The 20,782-nt window shown below is 37.4% G+C and overlaps 1 protein-coding gene across 15 annotated transcripts in view; it reads right to left on the reverse strand.

The window, feature by feature from the left end:
- The window catches only part of LOC144372581 (transport and Golgi organization protein 1 homolog), a 140,856-nt gene that overhangs the window by 91,346 nt on the left and 28,728 nt on the right, over positions 1 to 20,782 (reverse strand). For 8 of the 15 annotated variants that reach the window (XR_013432548.1, XM_078035930.1, XM_078035919.1 and 5 more), the window contains exon 2: positions 8,554 to 8,781. The exons of 6 other annotated variants lie outside the window; for them this stretch is intronic. The gene's annotated coding sequence lies outside the window, so the exon portion shown is untranslated. Of the gene's footprint in view, positions 1 to 6,986; positions 7,116 to 8,553; positions 8,782 to 20,782 lie in introns of all 15 variants that reach the window. One more of the 15 variants, XM_078035921.1, reaches the window with a different exon arrangement.

A 20,782-nucleotide genomic window follows, 5' to 3' on the forward strand; every position in this document is an offset into this window, starting at 1 on the left:
CACGATTAAGCCCTCATCAGAAGCAGAACCAACTGGGCCACCTGAACTTGGACTTTCAGCCTCCCAAATATTAGTCTGCCTTAGGTATTTCTTTGTAGTAACAAAAAAAAATAGACTAATACATCACCCTATCTCAAGGCCCTTAAGTTAGTTACATTAACAAACACCCCACTCCATCTATTCCGTACAAGGTAACGTTTACAGGTTCCAGGAATTTAGACTTGGTCTCTTTAGGGGCCATTACTCTGCCTGTCACAACTGCTCAGACAAGAGTTAAGCACAAGAATGAACATACTAGTTTAGTCCAAGGCTGTTGTTTTCTAAAGCTTTAAAGCAATAGACTACTTTACTCAAATATAATCCCAATAGTTAAAAATAAAAATGAAATAATAAAAAAAATAAAAAATAAAACTCTTTAAAAAAATGAAGAGAGGATTCTGGGAAGATAGCTAAGTAAGAAACACCAGGAACTTGTTTCCTCAGACAACAAATGCACTGGCAGAATGTATCAAATGTAAGTATTTTGAAACTCTGGAGTCAACCTTAAGATTTGGAGAGTAGTAAATTTTGGCCAATTTCAGTTCACAGCATTGTAGCACCTGCCTATGCACCAGTCTCATGACAGGTAACTACAGATCTTCTCTGGGAGAGCCTGCACAAATTTATAGGACAAGAAGAACTCTGTCCAAAAATTGAGGATCTACATACTGATTACTGACAGATACAACTCTGATTTTAGAGACACAAACCCATGGGCAGGCAGCCATTGTTGTAATCCTCCCCCAAGTTCCTCCTCCTCTGATTGAAGAAAAATCTAGGAGATTTAATGAGCCAGAGACCTTTTTCTTTCTTTTATTAACCTACCCATTCATTTTTTCTACCCATTCATTTTTTACTTCTTACCCTATTGAAAGTCAGACATTTTTAAAAAAGCAACTACATATACAAGGAAATTTAAAAAGTCACCACACACATCCAATAAAAGGTGCAGGTTGAAAAAGAACTGAAAAGAACTTAAACTTATACTTCAGGCTAATCTCCAGCACAGCAACAATAAAAAAAAAAATCAACACATTCTGGAGAAAAGACAGAATCTGATTTCTAGAGCTACATTATTAGATTTAAATGTCCAGATTTTAAAAAAAAGAAAAATCCCAAGAAACAGGAGAGTGTGGCCCATTCAAAGGAAAACAACATCATCACAACAGAAACTTTCCCTGAGAAAGACCATATAGATGGTGGGTTTGCTAGAAAAACCTTAAAACAACTGACTTAAAGATACTCAAAGAAGGGCTGGAACTGTAGCTCACAGGCAGACTACGTGCCTAGCATGTGTGAGGCACTGGCTTCGATCCTAAGCACCACATAAAAATAAATAAAGGCATTCTATCCATCTACAACTACAAAAAAAAAATTAAAAAGATGCTCAAAGAATCAGTTTATCCTGCTAAGCGAATTAAGCCAATCCTCAAAAAATCAAAGGCTAAATCTACTCTCTGATAAGTGGATGCTGATCCATATGGGGGTATGTAAAAAATGGAGAAACTTTGGGTAAAGAGAAGGGAAGGGAGGGTGGGAAGGAAATATGGGGGTGGGAAAGATGATAGAATGGGATGGACTTTATTATCCTAGGGACATGTGACAATACATCATGTATATATATGTATATATATGATGTGAATATATATATATATATATATATATATATATAAAACATATATATGATGTGATAATATATCATGTACAATCAAAAAACTGAAAGTTGTGCTGCAATTGTGTACAATGCATTCTATACAATCAAAATGCATTCTGCTGTCATATATACCTAATGAAAATAAATAAATTTAAAAAAATGTTAAAAGGACTGGGAATGTGGCTCAAAAAATAAAAAGATGCTCCAAGAATTAAAGGAAGACATGAGCAAAGACAAGAAAATGATACACTAACAAAATGGAAATATTAACTAAGTTATAGTAACCAAAATGAAAAATACATTACAGGGATTCAAAGACATATTTGAATAGGAGGAAGAAAGATCAATGAAACTGAAGTTATGACAATTGAAAGTATTAAGTCTGAGAAGCAAAAAGAAAAAAGATTCTCTATGTTGATCTTCAAAATTAAAAAAAAAATACTGATGCACAAAATTTCAAAATCTGGGTATCTTACTCAATACTGTTCTAACAAAACCATCCAAGTAAACAAATGGATGTCCCCAGTCTTCAACTTTTACTTCTCATCCAGCTACAGTGTATCATCCATGCAGCCGTCAAAATTATTATACTAAACAAAGCTAATCCTGTTATACCTGTGCTTTGAAATACTTTCTTTGCTCTCAGCTGGCTAACAAGGTCCTCTGTTCACCTCGGGCTGTCCCTCCTTGCATTGTGCACACTTCATCCCCAGGCTTTTACACAGAAGCGGTCACCCCCAACTTCACTCTCTCCCAGGCAAACATTTCCTGGCCTTCCTCTCTGCCATTATCTACTTCTTTCTCTGGGTGTTTTCCTTGATGCCCCAGACCATTCCCATGTGCTCTAACATACATTCCCACATGCTCTCATGGCAACACTTAAATCCTTCCTTGAAGACCTTCATTCATACATTTGACAAATACTGAGCTTCTGCTCTGTCAGACCCGGCCCTTGGTGCTTGAGATACAACAGGGAATAAGACAAAGAACTCCTCCCCGTGGAGCTGATGACATTCTAGTAAGAGGAAGCAGACTAGAAATTAACGTCAAAATAATAGCAAAGAAGTAGAATATTTGGTGATTGCTCATCATTATATCCCAGGAACCTAGGACAATGCCTCGCTCCTAGCCAGTGCTCAAAAAATACTTACTGAATGAATAAATACAGCAGTGTGAAAAGATGCTATGTGAATGTGAATTATTGTCTACTGCCTATGAAAACCTCTTCTCAGAATCTGTCTAAGCTTTCAGAGGCCTAAAGCATGTTGTGTTAGTCATACCAGGCCATTCACTACTTAGACTTGGTTTTACAGTTGGCAAAAGTCATAATTTTACCAGTAATTTTCAGATCAAATGAGTTAAGCACTGAAGTCTCGAAAGTCCCAACTTGGCATACTGTGCATCTTCCTCAAACTCAAAACACAAAATTAAAAGAAAGCCAGTTCCTTATATGGTTTGGACACCAGAATGCTGGCTTCGTGCTATATATAAAAGGTTAATACTGGAAAAGTCAATAACTACCATGAACAAGGACCCTGTCATATCACTGTCAAGGCCTAATCCTACCTAAGTTATCACCTGCTGAAGTAAATTAAAGTCAAGAAAGTAAACATTTAATGAATATTCACTTGCCTTTGGTCCAAGAAAGTCTTAGAAATAAGCTTTCCTTTAATTAAAAATAAAAATAACCCAGAAAGCTGAAATAAGATCTGAGGAACACTCAACACAGGTCAGCCAGTCAGCATAAGTAAGAGTTGGCAGTGCCCAGGTGAAACTGCTCCAGGATGTGACTGTAACACCATTCTGTTCATGCAAAAATTTGGAAAACAGATTTTCTGGGCAGAACTGGGGACTAACATCTCCACTACCAAGTTCAAAGCCAAAAAATAAACCTGGTACAAAGGTACCCGTGGTTCTGAAAATAGCTCACTATCTTTACAGACAGCAAATACATCAAGCCTTGGGACTGAGACACGCACCAATCCATCAACCAACTGACAAGCCAGTATTATGTACTAAGTGCTCTGAAGCATAGTCACACATATAAGAAAGACATAATTCTAGGCCTTAAGGAACTTTAAATCAAGTTTAAAAAATAAGACAGAAATGAATGGAAAAACAAAAAAAAATGCAAACCAGATTGAAAGGCTGGCATTCTAAGAGCCAGAGAAGTAGTAGATTGTTGCTCTGGAGGCCAAATCAATTGGGGAGAGCCCAAAGAGGGATGCTCAGCAAGGCTGGTTTCACAAGGAGTGGGACTCACCAGGATGTTTGGAGACTGAGAAAAGCAGAGAAGAGCCCTACACTGTTCTAGGTGCCCTTCAGTCTTGAAGGACAGATGGGAATCACCTCTCCCTGGGCCATGCGAGGCTGAAGGAGGAAGAAGAGAATGTGTGGAGAAGGAAGAGACTGACACACTGCTAAGGCAGAGATGTGTAAGGCAGCCATGGTGGGGAAGGCTACAGCAAAAGGCTCTGGTGTAGAGCAGGCCAGACTGTGGAGACCTCAAACTCAAAACTAATGAATTATTTCCAATTACTGGTAAGACACTTGATGATGTGGCCCAGAAGTATCACAATGAACTGTGTTTGGGTCTTCCCTAAACAGTTTCATGTAAGTCTACACTGTCCACACAAAAGAAGTAGAGCAAATTTTTTTAATGTGTTAAAAGTTGAAAAACCAACATATTTTCATAGATATTTAAATAAAATCATATCACTGTGACTAAGTTTTAGATCATGCAGTAAATCATACATATCTGAATAAGAGCTATAACTACTGAAAGATCCATTTTAAACAGCACTAAAAAATGACTTCTGAAAGGCAAATCTAATCCTCCTACATCTACTCCATCACTTCACCCTCCCCCACAAACCTGACTAGGGTCTTTATTTTCCTTTAAGCATTACAGGTTTCTTTATGTATCTAGAAGGAAGAGCTGTTAGTCATCAGTCTGGATGGTGTGGGTTAATAGGGTCTTTGTTCAGAAAATTTAATTATAGGTTTGAACCTTGGATAAATGCAAAAGGAAAACACTGGAGGGGACTCTCAGCTAATCTGCCAACTAAGTGGACCCATGCGACTTCAGGAGCGTCCCTGGGTGCATTGTAGAGGCAGTTTCTTCCCTGTTGTCTGTAGCATGGCCTGCCCTAGTTTACTCCTAATTTGCTTCTCTGGCCTGATCTCTGACTGTCCTACAACAACCATTTCTGACAAAGGGCTCTGCAACCAAAGGCCCAAAGATGCTAAACCATAATTTTGGCAGTTTTATACCCTTTAAAGTTTTATATACCCTTCTGCCTCAATGCAGGCAGCACAACTAAGACTGCGCCCCTGTGCACTGGCTCCAGGAAACCTCAGAGCTTTCCCACCTTTGACCCCAAAGGCTTTGCAGAGGAAACAAGAGTTTAAAACCTGGCTTTAAGGGGCTGGGGATGTGGCTCAAGTGGTAGTGCACTCGCCTGGCATGCGTGCGGCCCGGGTTTGATCCTCAGCACCACATACCAACAAAGATGTTGTGTCCGCCAAGAACTAAAAAGAATAAATATTAAAAATTCTCTCTCTATCTCTCTCTCTCTCCTCTCTCACTCTCTCTTAAAAAAAAATAAATAAAACCTGGCTTTAACATACCTCTACATTCACCAAATACTTTGACTCTGGCAAGTGATTATCTGAGGAAAGCTGCTGAACCAAGGGTATTTGGGGCTGCATTTTATACTTTGTTATCCTAGAGATACCAGTATTTAAAAAATATAAACTAGAAACAAAATAAAATGCAATAACTGTTAAAAGACTAGAGTTTGAAAGTTTTCTGAGCAAGAAAGGAGAAAACTGATTAATAAAAAACCTGCTTTTTACTTCCACAGTAAATCTAAAATTGATGACAATATTACAAAAGGATAAAAGTGCTGACCAAAAAATGTCAGCGAAATCAACACAAAATGCATAAAGAGAACCTCCCAAAGTAGTGGAGCTCTGAATGCCTGGAAATCTCGTTTCCTCCTAAAGCTCAGTTAAGTGATGATAAAATTCCTAGTTTAAAAAAAAAAGTAAGGGAAACTGTTTTAATCAAACTAAAATAATCAAATTAACATGTCCAAACATTCAGATTCCTAAAGAAAAGTAATATGTGAATATAATGCATAGGAATTGTTAGGGCTACAATTAATTGAAAGGTGAATAGGTTATTCTGGAACCAAGAACTCTGTTTTCTCTTTATTTCCATCATTCTTTCATTCACTGACTAATATGTATGGCATTCTGAAGGATTAAAAAAAATTGAATCAAGCATTCAATACCCTCAAGTGCTGGGGAAGTCAAAAATCAAAATCTTAAAACAACTAATCCAAAGCTCTCCTGTTTTGAAATCTCCCTTATTAAAAGGCATTTCCAGTTCAAAATGCAAAGGTAATGATTCCCACTGAGCAATGATTATTTGGATAGAGACATGTGGTAAACATTTCCTAGGGAAATGAAAAAAGGTCAAAGGTAAAAGACAACTGAGAAGAGCTGCAACATCTCGGCAAGTTACAAATTTAAGGGGTAAGGGACACACATAACCTCCATCCATTAGAAGCTGAGATTTAAAAGAAAAGCTGAGGCTTCTCTGGGGTGAATATCATGACATCTGTTCTCTTCTCATAATAGCAACTAAGTTGATTTAAGAAAATATTCTCTCTCTCTTTTCTAGAGCTGTTGGTTCATAATTACATGATTTTTCTTGAGCTTTGGTTTCCTTAAGATGTGTTTATTCTGCACATCTGCTCTCCCCATACCTGATTACACAAAGGTATCATAAAGAGCAAACCAACAGGTATAAAGAGACCAGCCCTCAAAACAAATCAAAGCAAACAGCCCATGGAGTCCTTTGGAAATCTTGGCTGGCAGCTCTTGTAAATAAAAGTGCTTCTAAAGCAGAAAACATTAAACTACCGTATTTATATAGGGCGTGATTGACAGGTCAGTTATTAACTTCATAAAAACACAGGCAATGTTAACTAGCAAGAATGTTTGTTCTAGCTGTTCTATCTGAAGGAAAATGAAATCCAAGATAGAATGGCTTGTTCTCTGTTTAAGTATTTATTTTAGAACCGTGCAGTATAAAAGAATGTTTTTTCAAGTCAGTGAACTTAAGCTATTTTGCTTACTGTTCTGGAATTTAAGTATGTTGTTATAATTCTTTAGAAAACAAATGTTACATTTACTAAAGTCAAATTCCAATGGTGCACCATGATCTTTTCAAGCCCTCAACAATTTTTTACTCTTCTGAGTTACTAAAACTAAAGAAATTTACATTAATTCATCTTTCTTCCAGTAACTAACGTGTATCAAATCAGGGAATCAAAGTGCAGGCAGACTTCCTCCCAGTGCTCTGGATGCAAGCATGTGTTCCTTGAACTGCTTATGGCAACAGGCCTAAAATCTGCCAAAAGGAGAAAAGAATGAAGGGTCTGTATTTTATTAATATTATTTTGAGGGCTTATTTTTATCTATACATTCTATCATGTGTGATCACTTATTGCAATATTACAAGGCAGTATATTTTATTTTAAAAATTCTCTCAGAAAATAATGTCAGCTGCAGGTAAATATACAGTCAGGAAATCCTGTAGAAGAACTCAAGTCCATTTCTGCAAGCAATAACTTTTATCTTGAAACTTACTTAACATGGTTAGCGCCCACACCCATCCCAGTGGGTACTGACAAAAAAAAAGAAAATGTCATCTAACTTAAAAAAATGTTTCTCCAATTTGAAAAGTGACTTCTCTAGTAGTTGTTTTGAGCAACTATATAGCAAGGAAGTATACAAAACTTCTATTTACCCAGTCTATGCTCTTATTCATTTATATGATGATTTTTTTAAAGTAACAAGGAAAAGGTAGATGGAAAAGTTAGAAGGGAAAACAAGGTTTTGCTTTTTAGAATCAATCAACAAATACTTTTAAGATTGGAGTTACATAAATTTGGCATTTCCTAGCCAAATAAATGCTTATGAAGTGGACTGGTGTTTATGTGCATGTTTGTTTATGTGTGTTTAATATTCTCAAGCCTCAGAGTTTTTCCATGTAAACAAAAGTTTTGTTAAATGCCTCTTGAATTAAATTTAAAAGGCTATTTGTTATCAAAATGTTTCGCTCATAGTAAAGGCTGTCATCATATGAGCTGCACACTAAACACAAGAGCAAACCCCAAATCCCAGAAAAACTATCCGTGCTCATCAGTACATTTAATGCAGCACAATCCTGATTCCTCCAGAGTTCCTACAAACAACAGTCCTTCAGAACACAGAATTCTTATGAAATAAATACTCAATCTTAGAACATGCCCTGGCCTCCTCCACTACCCACACATCCCCGCCCCTCCTGCAGGACTATATTTTCAAACTAGAATATTTGTTTTGACACACTTCTGCTTGCTTAATTCTCTGGCAAAGGATTTCTTGTGCACACCTAGCCAGTAATGAACGTTTTGCCAGAAAATATGCAACTCTTAGCATGACAAGAATAAGGGGGTAAAAAACCCTTCCATCGAGACTTCCAGAATTGAAGATAAAAGCAGGTACACTGGATGAAGAGAACCCTTTCCCCTAACATTATAACTTCCTCTTGTTTTCCCTGCTTCACACCACTGTGAGGAGGAAAACCTTCATTTGGCAGTTTCACATATCTTCTCTACACTATTTAAAGCAAGGAGAAACTATTACTCCAATCTTGCTTTCTAATTAAAGAACTACTTATCCAAATGAAAAATGTAGGTTAGCTAATCCTACTCAGGGAGTAAATCTCCAAAACAATTTCTTAATAACAGTTTATCGAGAAAATTAAAATCCATTGAATTCATTTAATCCAGTGGAATACTTACTTCTCTTTCATTATTTCTCCAGTTACATTTAAGGAACCCAACACTCAAAAACTTAACAATGCAAGATGTTTCCACCTTTCCCACTGAATTCAGAAGGGCTGGGTGGGAATCACACTGTGCTCCTTGGCGAGCTTAGGGTGTGGGTGAAGAACCTCCTCCACGACTACCCTGAATCTTGAGAGGGCAAATCCACAGAATAGACTTCCTTCATGGGTGGATTCAGGCACTCTGTAACAAAATAAAACACAACTGATGGATCTTGAAACAGAAAAGTATATCCCAAACAATTTTAGATTATTGAAATGCTTGTGAGCTGACAGATCTTCTTCCTGCACACATCACTTACTTACTGATGTCTCCTGGCATCTATCCTCACCCCACTGGTGATCTCATTCACTCCTGGTACGGTATATCATCTCCACACAGATGACTCCTTCATCTAGCCCAAACTCCACTCACATATCTAACTGCCAAATGGATATGACCCACTCCACATGCCTCAGCATCTCAAAACATAGTTGCAAAACTGAACTTGAAATCTTCCCTCAACAATCTGTTCTTTCTAAATCTTCACCTTTACAAATGGTCCCAGAAACTATCCAAGCCAAAACTCCACTATCTTTCCTCTTCCCTGGTCCCCTCATTTTCCATCAAGTCCTATCAAATCTACTATTATACTCTCTCTTGTAATCAATATCCCTCTCCATCCTCCTTGCCTGCCTCAATTTTCCCCAAAGCACAACTTTCTTTTCTCACCACTTGGTCCATCCAGTTTTCCAAAATGGGTTCTTTAAAACACAGTTCTTTGCAAAATATCCCACAAGAAGAATTCCATGACTCAATATTTTAAATGAGTATCACATTAAAGTGCTCAAGAAAGCCTGGGTTGAAGATACACATTCACACCAACCCATCTATGCCACACCTGTTCTCCTGGCTCCCTTTCTCCACACAGTTTTTCTTCATCTAGCTAATCTCTACTCATCTTTCAAGCTCAGACCCTGACTCTTATAGGAAGCCTGTCTGAGAGATACCATTTATCTCCATTTCAAGCTTTTAAATTTCTTCTTGCCATCTCTATACCATACTATGGTCATGTAGTTTGGAACATATCTACTCTGCTGGATTCTGAGATGCTTAAGAGCAAAGATTTTCCACTTATGTGCCTTTTAATGCTTAGCACATTGTTGGTACACAGGAGTACGTCAATAAACCTACATGAGCAAATGAATGCTAACATGCATTTGCTCATGCCAACTCCTAACTTACTCAATCAAACAAAAGCCCTACAGGTAGTTTCCCAATTCTGTACATGAAGCAACTAAAGGAGAAAAAAATGGATAAGTTTCATTATTCCTCTAATATGACACTTTTTTTTTTATCTCCTGCAGGGTATACATGAGTAATTCTACTCAACTTCTCAGGAAAGAGGACATGATTAAACCACTGGAAAACTGCTTGGCAAAACTCTTGTTACTTTTAGAAATACTATATATTATTGAACAAAAAAAACTTTGATGTAATGGAAAATTAACTGGGTTAGGAGTCACATTTGAATTCAAACACCAGCTCTGCTTCACACTAGGTATGAGGCATGTAGCAAATTAATCATCTAAACTCCAAGTGTGTCATCTAGAATGAGGACAATAATACTTTCCATATTGAACATTCCTATTAGGAATACATAAGTATAAAAAAAAAAAGCCCTCTGCAGGCTTTGTTATAAAGTTGGATACGCCAATGCTGTTTCCACCTTGAACAATATAATGGAATGATGTTTACCTCCCCATCTAGCAATATTTATGATTGATTACTATATATTTCTATTTTTACTTCCCTTGATGATAACTAGTCCAAATAACTGGAAAAGTTTTTAAATCTGCATACTGAAAGTTAAGAAACTTTCTACAAAATTGAACCAATCAAAGCACATCTGCTTTGAGGCTTGGAGTATAAACTGGGAAATAAGAAAAACCATTGAGTATTTAATAAAAAGCTCGACAACAGTCTTAAAAATTTCAACAAAATCATGACCAGTACAACTGGCTAGACTATCTACACTGCAGAGACTGTCCACACTCTTCTGTCACTAATGGAATCTTATATAATATAGTCAATGCTCCCAGCCCTACAAACTATGAACAGCTCAGTAGATAAATCTCAATAAGCCTCCACATCAAACAGACTGGAAGAAATCAAAAGACCACTGAGCTAAGCCAGACCAGGCTGATATTTTGGTTTATTGGTTAACTGTTATGCTTGGAAAGGCATAAAGCTTAATTGCAAGGCTTGAGGTGTATGTAAAAAATGCCTGACTTAAGTAGAAATACTGATCAGAGCATCTGTCACTAGTTAAAATACGAGATCTTTACCTGGGATATTTTTTGTTATTTTTATTTTAAATAAATGAAAATAGCCATTTACACAGTGACTAAACATGAATCATTGTTTCAGCTTTTTGAGAATGCTAGGAAATACCAGGTGTAAATGAGGGAGTAACATTGCTGTTAATCCAGGGCATGTGAAAGTTAAAAGGGGAAAGAATCTGGTTTAGTTTATGGCTTCTTGTGGTATTAACTGAAAGGGTAAAGTTTCTAAGCTGGAAGGCTTGAATTAAAATGTAAAAGATTAGGTATTATTGAGTTCCTCGGTTACACCCAGCTTCCTGAGTTAGTTGAGACAACACCCTACTAGCCATTTAGCCTAGGGCCCTATGCAGTTTGTCACAGGGCCCGAACCAATCAGTTTAAATGTGTACCCCGCTTAGGAATGACCAATCACCCCTGCCTGAGCTGTTCCCGCCAATGGATTTGCCAATCACGTCTCAGAGTTGTTGTTCAATTTCCCCGTGCCTCATGATGATTTGTTCTGATGTATGCAAAGCCCACCGCCCTCTCCAAAAAGTGTACTTAAGCTCTGCTTGACCTTTGCTCTGGGCTCTGGGCTGCTCTCCCTCCTTGAGTGAGCACAGAGCCCCAGCGCGCTGGAATGGATCCCCAATAAATCTCCTTTTGTCAATTGCATGGAGTAAGTCTCTTGTGTGGTCTCTCCCTCCGATGATCCGCCGGACCCCCTTTACATTAACCATAGGTTTATCACAATTTTTTTTAAAGAGAGAGTGAGAGAGGAGAGAGAGAGAGAGAGAATTTTTTTTAATATTTATTTTTTAGTTCTCGGCAGACACAACATCTTTGTTGGTATGTGGTGCTGAGGATCGAACCTGGGCCACACACATGCCAGGCGAGCGCGCTACCGCTTGAGCCACATCCCAAGCCCTCTCACAAATACTAATGAATACAACACTTTGAAACACTGTATGGAAAAGTGAAATCTGGTGGTATAATCTGGATCTCTTAAACATTTTCTACTGAGTAACTCCGTTGGCTGAATAAGCAACAAAAGCTAACATTTCTTAAAAGGCCCTAGGAGAAAGTTCTCCTAGTAAAGGTCTTATGAAAAGCTGAAAATGAGGTCCTCATCACTGCCTTCCTCTAATTTCCACCACTACCAAAGCTACCCAACTATACTCAAGCAGCATAGTGCATTAGGACATGCAAAGACTTAAAATGCAATCCCTCCCCTTTAGAACCTTGTGTTCACTTGAGAGTACATAACTAATTTACAAGAAAGAGACAGTACACAGCCTCTGGGGTGGTACAGGAGAGTCCTATGGAACAAAAAAAAACAACAAATGCTGAGATGACAATTAAAACAATGGGCACTAAAGGAGAGTTTCCTATATACTAAGCACCAGCCTTAGGCCCTCTACACCAGCCTTAGGCCCTCTTAGCTTTATCACATTTGCTCCTCACAATTCCAGAGGCAGACTCTATTGTCATTCACATTTTATAAGGATGCTGAGACAAAGAAATGGAGGCTCAGGGGACTAAGTCACTTACACCAGAAATCAAATGTAGACATGCCTATTTCTACATTCATCTTCTTTGCCTGCTCCTAGGGCAGAGCCTGAAGAAGGCAGTATGGTCTACTACAGAGCTGCAGCCCCAGAGTCTGTTCTCCAGAAAACCAGTTTTAGGAAGACCATTGGGCTGAACCCAAGGATGGAAATCAGCATAGCTTAAGAAGAAGGGAGAGGCAGGCATTTAGGAGCAGAAAAACCATGAACAAAAGCACTCAAAGTAAAAGCTTAACATTCAAAGGAACAATAGGGAGATTAGCTTGATTAGTGTGTGGGTATATGTTTGGAATGGGAGAAGGTAGTTGGCAGGCTTTAATAAATATTTGTAAGTTTGAATAATGCGAGATAAGGTGAAAAGGGCCTTGAAAGCAAAGCTGAAGAAAATGCAATTAACCAACAAATAACTTGAGCAAATGTTCAGCCTCCCCAGTAATAAAAGCAATGTAAATTGAAACACCAAGGTCTTTTTCTTCTCACATTCCCTGAAATTTGCATTAAAAAAATACTTATTTCTGGGGCTAGGGTTGTGGCTCAATGGTAGAGTGCTCTCCTAGCATGCATGAGGCACTGGTTCGATCCTCAGTACCACATAAATGTGAAACAAAAATACTGTGTCCACCTAAAACTAAAAAATAAATATTTTTTAAAAATGCTTACTCTTAGTACTAGTAAGATTGCACATGCTGGTAAATGTGTTGATTGGTATCAGTTAAAAGAAACTTGGCTATTAGTTTCATGGAATGTTTATATTCTTCAGTCCAGCAATCTCCCTTTCAATAATCATAAAAACATGGACAGGGGCTGGGGTTATGGCTCAGTGGTAGAGTGCTCACCTCACACGTGCGAGGTCCTAGGTTCGATCCTTAGCACCACATAAAGATAAATAAATAAAATAACGGTATTGTATCTAACTACAAACTAAAAAAACAAATTTTTTAAAAAAAGGACAAAGATAAAATTCATGAGAGAATATTCCTTGCATCACTATCTATAGTGGGGAAAAATCAGATAAAATGCTCAAGATTGTTGATTAAAATAAAAATAACTCTTTTAAAAAGAAAAAAGGCCAATTAGAGCAATAAACTTTATACTATGTGAAATGGAAAGTGAAACGTGTGACTGGAAGTGAAATGGAACCTGTTTTTTCAAGAAAATTAATTTATTAAGAAATATGACGGGCTGGTGATGTGGCTCAAGAGGTAGCGTGCTTGCCTGGCATGCGTGCGGCTCGGGTTCGGTCCTCAGCACCACATACAAAGATGTTGTGTCCGCCAAAAACTAAAAAATTTTTTAAAAATTCTCTCTCTCTCTCTCCCCTCCCTCTCTCTCTCTCTCTCTCTTAAGAAAAAAAAAGAAATATGACAACTTGTGGGTTGGGGTGTGGCTCAGTGGCAGAGCCTTGCCTAGCACAAGTGAGGCTTTGGGTTCGATCCTCGGCACCACATTAAAAAATAAATAAATTATAAAATAAAGAACTCTGAAAAAAAAGGAAGAAAGAAAAGAAATATGACAATATGTAAAACCTAACAGTATAGAATGCAACAACAAGTCATGTCCTGTGACCTAGAAATCACACACAGGAGACTCTACTTGCAGAAAGAGGCTTACACATTAAAACACTTTATAAACAAAGATACACAGCAGTCTGTTAATTTTTTTAAAACTAGGAGGATTATAAATTATCAAACAAAAATGAAAAGTGATTCCTACCAGTGAAAAAAGAAGGGTGTGTGTAGAATAACTACAAATACATTTTATAAAAACTAAATACTCATGAATTAAAAAAAAGGTCCAGAAAACACAGCAAAATGACAACTGCAATGCAATAGCCTAGGTGAAGACAATAAAACTGTGTAACTTTTTCATATTTTTCTTAATAAGCACATATTACTTTCAACATACAAAGAGAGAAGAAGAGTGAAACAGAAGAGTAGGAGTGAATTCCTGGAAACCACAGCGTCATTCCCCCCCCCCCAACGTTCTGCCCATACTTAACTACCCCATGTCAAATCGACACACTGGCCACAAAGAGGAGAGATGCTAGTTGGAAAGCAAACCTTTTGACTATAAGGAAAGAAAACTCAGCCATGGCACTGATACCAGGAAGTACCTGAAGGACCAAAAAGCAAGGCTGAATGTTGGAAAAGAAAGAGTGTAGGAAAAGATTTGGGAGTCCAAAGACCTACTGAAAATGTACCAGTGTTTTCTTTTAATTCACAAATGCACCCAGGTCTCTGAAGATTCAAGATTTTTCTAAGTAAACGGATCAAAAAATACAGAACAAGGAGAAGAGAAAATACTCTGACATATCATTTATTGTTCCCCATAGAGAATAAGATATTGCCAATTACAGAGTACCTCTGATTATAAAGAATACACACTAGAAATCAGGGAGTCCCTCTGAGAAATCTCCTTAAAGAGCTGGCCTACCTCTAAGCACTTCCTACCACATGAGCTATATCACATATACCATAGAGAAAAACGGGAAGAATCCTCAGATGCTCGCCTCTTGGATTATACCAGAACAATGGTATAATATTTGATTCCTCTCTCTTCTTCTTTATCATTGCTGTCACTTCACAATAAGACTGACCTGTTCCTTGATTGTGTTTTAGTTTATTTCATTGTAAGCACACTATATGTTCCGTGAGAATAGGCTGTTCTTAGATCTTTTTTGGTGTCACCTAGTACTAAGCCCTGTATACAGTTGATAGTTAATACATATTTATTGATAGATATCAGGCTAGGTGCTCAAAGTCATTCCAGACTAAGGTAAATTGAGAAACATGATTCCTTCTGCTACTGTGATTTTTTAAAATAATTCTATGAAGAGTGACATTACTCCAGGTGTCACTATACATGACTGTAATCCCAGCTACTTGGAAGGCTGAGGCAGGAGGATCCCAGCCTTGGCAACTTAATAAGACCTTATCTCAAAATAAAAAATAAAGAAGGCTGGGGATACAGCTAAGTGGTAGAGCACTTGCCTAGCAGGCATGAAGCCCAGGTGTAGTCCTTAGGACTACCAAAAAAAAAAAAAAAGAAAGAAAGGAAGAAAGAAAGAAAGAAAAGAGGGTTATTATACAGAAGGCCCTAAAAAACCATTAAAAATTCTATTTAATGGGAGCAGGAAGAAACGTCCACAGAAAATGCCAGGGATTCCATGGGATTCAATTTTCATGGACAAGCCAACCAGTTTGGCAATGCATGAGGGCATAATTTTAAATGCAGTCATAGCTGAAAACAGGAAGGATATACACAATCAAGTATTTAGGGACAGTATGTTCCTTGGTGGAAGGCCACAACTTATAGTCATATGGCAAATGAAATACATGATATTATAAATGGTGGCATTGCAGGTAGCCCACAGAAGTTATTTACTTCACCACTGGAACAATATACTTTTATAATGATAAATAATTGAAAACTAGTTCATTGAAATATTGGAAAGCAATCAAGGAGAACACCACTAAAAGAACTTCTTTTCTCTGAAATATAGAAGCTTCAGGGAAAGTTCTCAATTAAAGCATTAAGGAGTTAGAGATGTCCTGTGCTGGGTTTCTGGGGGAAACTAGGCACTTGTGACCCTTAGAAGTCAGTGACACAGTATTTTTAATACACATAATTCCATTTCCAAATGCAGGTAGGGGAGGCAGAGCACCAATATTGCTCTTCGTTGACCACATTTTCTAGCAGCAATATAAACAAAAGGTGAGGGAAGATTTTCCCACATTAATGGAAGAACTGGAAGAGACACAGGGAGAAAGTGTGTTTAAAAGACATTAGCAAGAGCTCTGCTACAGCCACGTCTGCACAGTGCAGCGGGAGTGAGGCTCTTCCCATGAGGGAGAGCAAAGTCCACAGTTACCTTCAGCATTCCACCTTGCTTTATAAGTAACTTTACAGTTGAGTCCAAGTCTTGCCTCTCCTCTTCCATTGTTCTTCAGAGATTTGCATCCTATTTTATAAATGTGTGTCATCCCCTCATCCCCTCAGTGCTTGAACCTACCTCGTATACTTGCTGAATGAATGATGAAGAAAAAAAATGTCAGAATGCCTAACCTGGACACCAGTTACACAGAAATGGAACCACAGGCATAGGAAAGCTTTGATTAAAGGGGTGACAGAGGGGATCAAGTGAATTACGGGACAGGGGTATGTAGCTGACCATTAGATGGATCTAAGTCAATTATTCAGATTTGAGAGGTTGTAGAAATAGATACAACTAAGATGAAGATGTCTTATGAGCAAAAGAAAGGCAAGATGTCATGAAATTGTGCTTATAGAATGCAAAATTCTAGTCTTCCAAGATTTAGCAACTGGATCAGACGTACTGATCCTTGTCAAATGAAGCTAATCTAACCCTAACTTCTGTCAAGCCCAGCTGGTTTGCCCTGACCCAGACAGCCTCATGTTCCAATTCTATAGAGGCAGTTTGTAGAGAACAAAGCAGTTAGAGTTCAGAGGACAGAAAAGAAAGAAACTTGGCAGAAAAAGAAAGAGAGATTATTCAGAACAATTGGCCTAATTTGAGTTCAGAGGCAAAAAAAGTCACATCAGAATACCACATTCAATTGAAATAGAACAGGGATTTTTGACACAGAAACAAAAATAATTAAATGCCAATTCCCATAAATTTAGAAAGATCATTTGACTTCACACTATTTGGCCTTATGATAAGAAAACCAATATATGGGTCAAATTCCAAAAGTAAACCAGAGTTTGTGATAACAAACATGTTAACACTGTTAGCTTATTAGAGATTAGCTGTGAACCAGGAAGATAATTCATAATGTCAAAGAGCATTTTCAAGCTTGGATTCAGAATCTCTATTTTAATGTTTTACAAAACTTGGTTCATGTGTGAAGACATACATATACTTTGTTTCTGGGTGCTATGGTTTTGGATATGGTTTATCCCTCAAAAGGACATATGCTGGAAGATTGGTATCCAATAAAATGATGTTGGAGTAGTCAAACTTTTAAGGGGTAGGGCCTCATGGAAGGTAACTAGGTTACAGGGTTACTTATACCCTCATGAATGGATTCATGATGTCTTGGAATAGGTCAAACCTCATGGGACTGAATTAGTTCTTGATAAACTGGGCTATTGGAAAGCAAAGCCACACCATGCAATTGGCCCTTCTACGCAGTCCATTGGTTTCCTTTCTACTTCCTGACCATGTTGTGATAGCCATGGGTGTGGGGGAGGGAACTTTTCCAGAATACTAGCACCATGCTGTTTGGACCACCTTCCACCACCAGAATCATGAGCCAAATAAATCTCTTTTCTTTATGCACTACCTAGCATCACGTGTTCTGTTACAGCAACATGAAATGGACTAAGGAATTACATGAAAATTTTTTAAATGCAAGCTATTTACAAGAATGAATTATAGCCACATCAGTGTTTATATCAGCTCAATTCAAAATAGCTAAGCTATGGAACCAACCTAGGTACCTTTCCACAGATGAATGGATAAAGAAAATGTGGTATATATACAAAATGGAATGTTAGTAAGCCATAAAGAAGAGTGAAATTATGGCATTGGCTGGTAAATGGTTGGAACTGAAGAATGTCGTGCTAAGTGAAATAAGCCAGTCCCCCAAAAAACCAATGGTTGAATGTTATCTCTAATACGTGGATGCTAACACACAGTGAAGGAAAGTGGAGAGGAGAAGAATAGAAGTTCAATTGGATTAGATAAAGGAGAATGAAGAGAAGGGAGTGGAGAGGAGAATAAGAAAGATAGTACAATGAACTGAACATAACTTTCCTATGTTCATATGCGAATACATGACCAGTATAATTCCACATCATTTACAACCACAAGAATGGGATCCTAATTAGAATAAGCTATACACCATGTATGTATAGTGTTAAAATACACTCTACTGTCATATAAAAAAAATAAAAAAAATTAAAAAGAATGAATTATACAGAACCGTATATCTAGACCCTTGTACTATTTCATATTTCTTTAAACTACATGTAGGAAATATGTAAAGAAAATAAATTTTCATATTAGGCTAAAATATATTTATTATCTTCCTATATTTAAATCACTGTTCCTAATGAAAACATTTTCAATGCTTCTGAGATGACCTTGAACATCAGACATCAATGTAGTAACACACATTGCTTAATTCACTCTTTCCCCGACCTTGTCCTTCCTTTTAATGGAACTTGACTTTTAGAATTTACCATTCTCAGACTAGTCATGTGCTTCAGGAAGAGCTAACATATATTCCAGGCCCAACTGAAGAATCCTGATTTGTCTAAGCTAATTATGGCAGATCTATTTCCCCCACCCGGGTTAAGTTGGGACATGTTAAAAATTAACTTTGGTCAATAATATGTGAATAAAAATCTGTAGGATGTGGAGGTGGGGACATAGAAACACACACAGGAGGAAGTGTCATTGTTTTCAAAAAGAAATAAGAAACAAGGCTTCTAAATATTGTGTTTCAACTCTAACATCTGGAGGATGGCTCCAACATCTACATAATAGCAGCCATCTTGTAACCATCCAGAAAGCCCCCTGGGTCCATGCCTTCACGTCTAGGATGGCACAGTAGAAACACAGAGAAAACACATGCTTCAACCTGAAAAAAATGAATCCCCCTTAAAACATCCTGGTTACATATGTAATAACTTTTCCCTGTTTAAATTCTGATTTGGGTTTTTTATTAGTTGTATCCAAAAGCATTCTAACTACTATTAAGTCTGAACTATTTCAAACTTACATTTAAATATTAAAAAATGGAGCTATTATTTGAGGGATGAAAAATGACAATGACAAGAGTATGCTACTTAATTTTTTTAACCACACAAATATAAAATAAAGATATTGTGTCCACCTATAGCTACTTAATTTTTTACTAGGACATCTAGCCCAAGGTACAGAACTCAGTACTTCTAGTGAATCCTAAAGTCTATTATATTTCAAAGGTGTTTACTACTCTATTCCCCCTTCACTACTTGCCTCCCCTCCTTCCCCACTTACAAGCAAACACATAAGTACACATACCACAGTCTGACAGATTAGGTCCTCAGCCTGCTGACCAGTTCATCATCCAGACTGGCGGTGCTACTTTCCCCATGTCATGACTTTAGGAAAATGGAAAGTATCTTCTTCTAATAACGGTAAAGACAAACACCAAAAAAGTAATATACTGCTCATGACAGGCTCTGTGTACTGGTGAATAAATGCTTTGTACATGAAAATAATTTGTGTTCCAGTCCTGCCACTTTCCAGCTATATGACAGCAGGCAAATAACTAAAATTCACTCCCTGTCGTTTTACTCCATTGTGAGGTGATGATGATATTACTCACCTTGCAAGGATCTCGTGAAGGTTAAATTAGACACACATAAAAAATTTTATTGATCATATTTTTATCAAAAATAGTTTTGTGTGTAACAACAGTAGTTGGAAATTTCTGGAATTTCAAAACTATATGTTACTAAAATCAATAGTTACTAGGACTGAATTCTGAACAAATTATAAATGTTATCTTAAGTTCTAAGGAAACCATTCCCTCTGGCCTTAAGTTCTTTGACTCCATTTTCTCATTTGGAAAACAGCTCTGTGGTGTTTCTCTACAGGTAGTGAATGAGCAACAAATACAGCTTGTAAACTTCCTGATAAATGAATACTTTATCTCATAGCCCTGGAAGCAACCCTGACGTCTTAAATTATGTAATCCTGGTATTACATTATATTAGTCTGGCTCATATAAAATGTAAGCTACAAAAATATCAAAGCTAAGAAAAAATATTTACTCATGCTTTTACATGCAGAAAGAGGATGCATGCATTGCCAAGATTCCATAGAACAAGCTCAAACGAGAGCAACAATGCCTCAGTTATTAGAGAGGGCAATGGCCTGAAGCAGTCCTAAGGAACAAAGATTACTTGGTCCATGCAAGAGTCAATATTTAAGCATACAATGAGTAATTCCCACTTTAAGTTCATGAACATATTTCTTTTCAAGAACTTCTTTTTGGTTACAAATTTCATTTGTGGTCTCCCTACCTATAATCCATGAACCTATGAATGAACAAAACGTTGAAACATGAAACTCTCCAGTAAACAAAAATGTCAGTACAGACTTAATTCTGACTAGACCATCTCAACAAGGTTATACAAGACTTGTACTGTACTTCTCAGTCTCCAAAAATACTCATTTATCTACCCTGGCTAAAGCAACAGATTGAATGTTCTACAAAGATTTGTGGTAAATGCATGAATGACACCTCCAGACTATATCAAATCATGGGGCTCTTAACTTTAAATCATTATTATTTA

The sequence above is a fragment of the Ictidomys tridecemlineatus genome, unplaced genomic scaffold (genome assembly GCF_052094955.1).
Source record: "Ictidomys tridecemlineatus isolate mIctTri1 unplaced genomic scaffold, mIctTri1.hap1 Scaffold_133, whole genome shotgun sequence".
In the NCBI taxonomy this organism is placed as follows: domain Eukaryota; kingdom Metazoa; phylum Chordata; class Mammalia; order Rodentia; family Sciuridae; genus Ictidomys; species Ictidomys tridecemlineatus.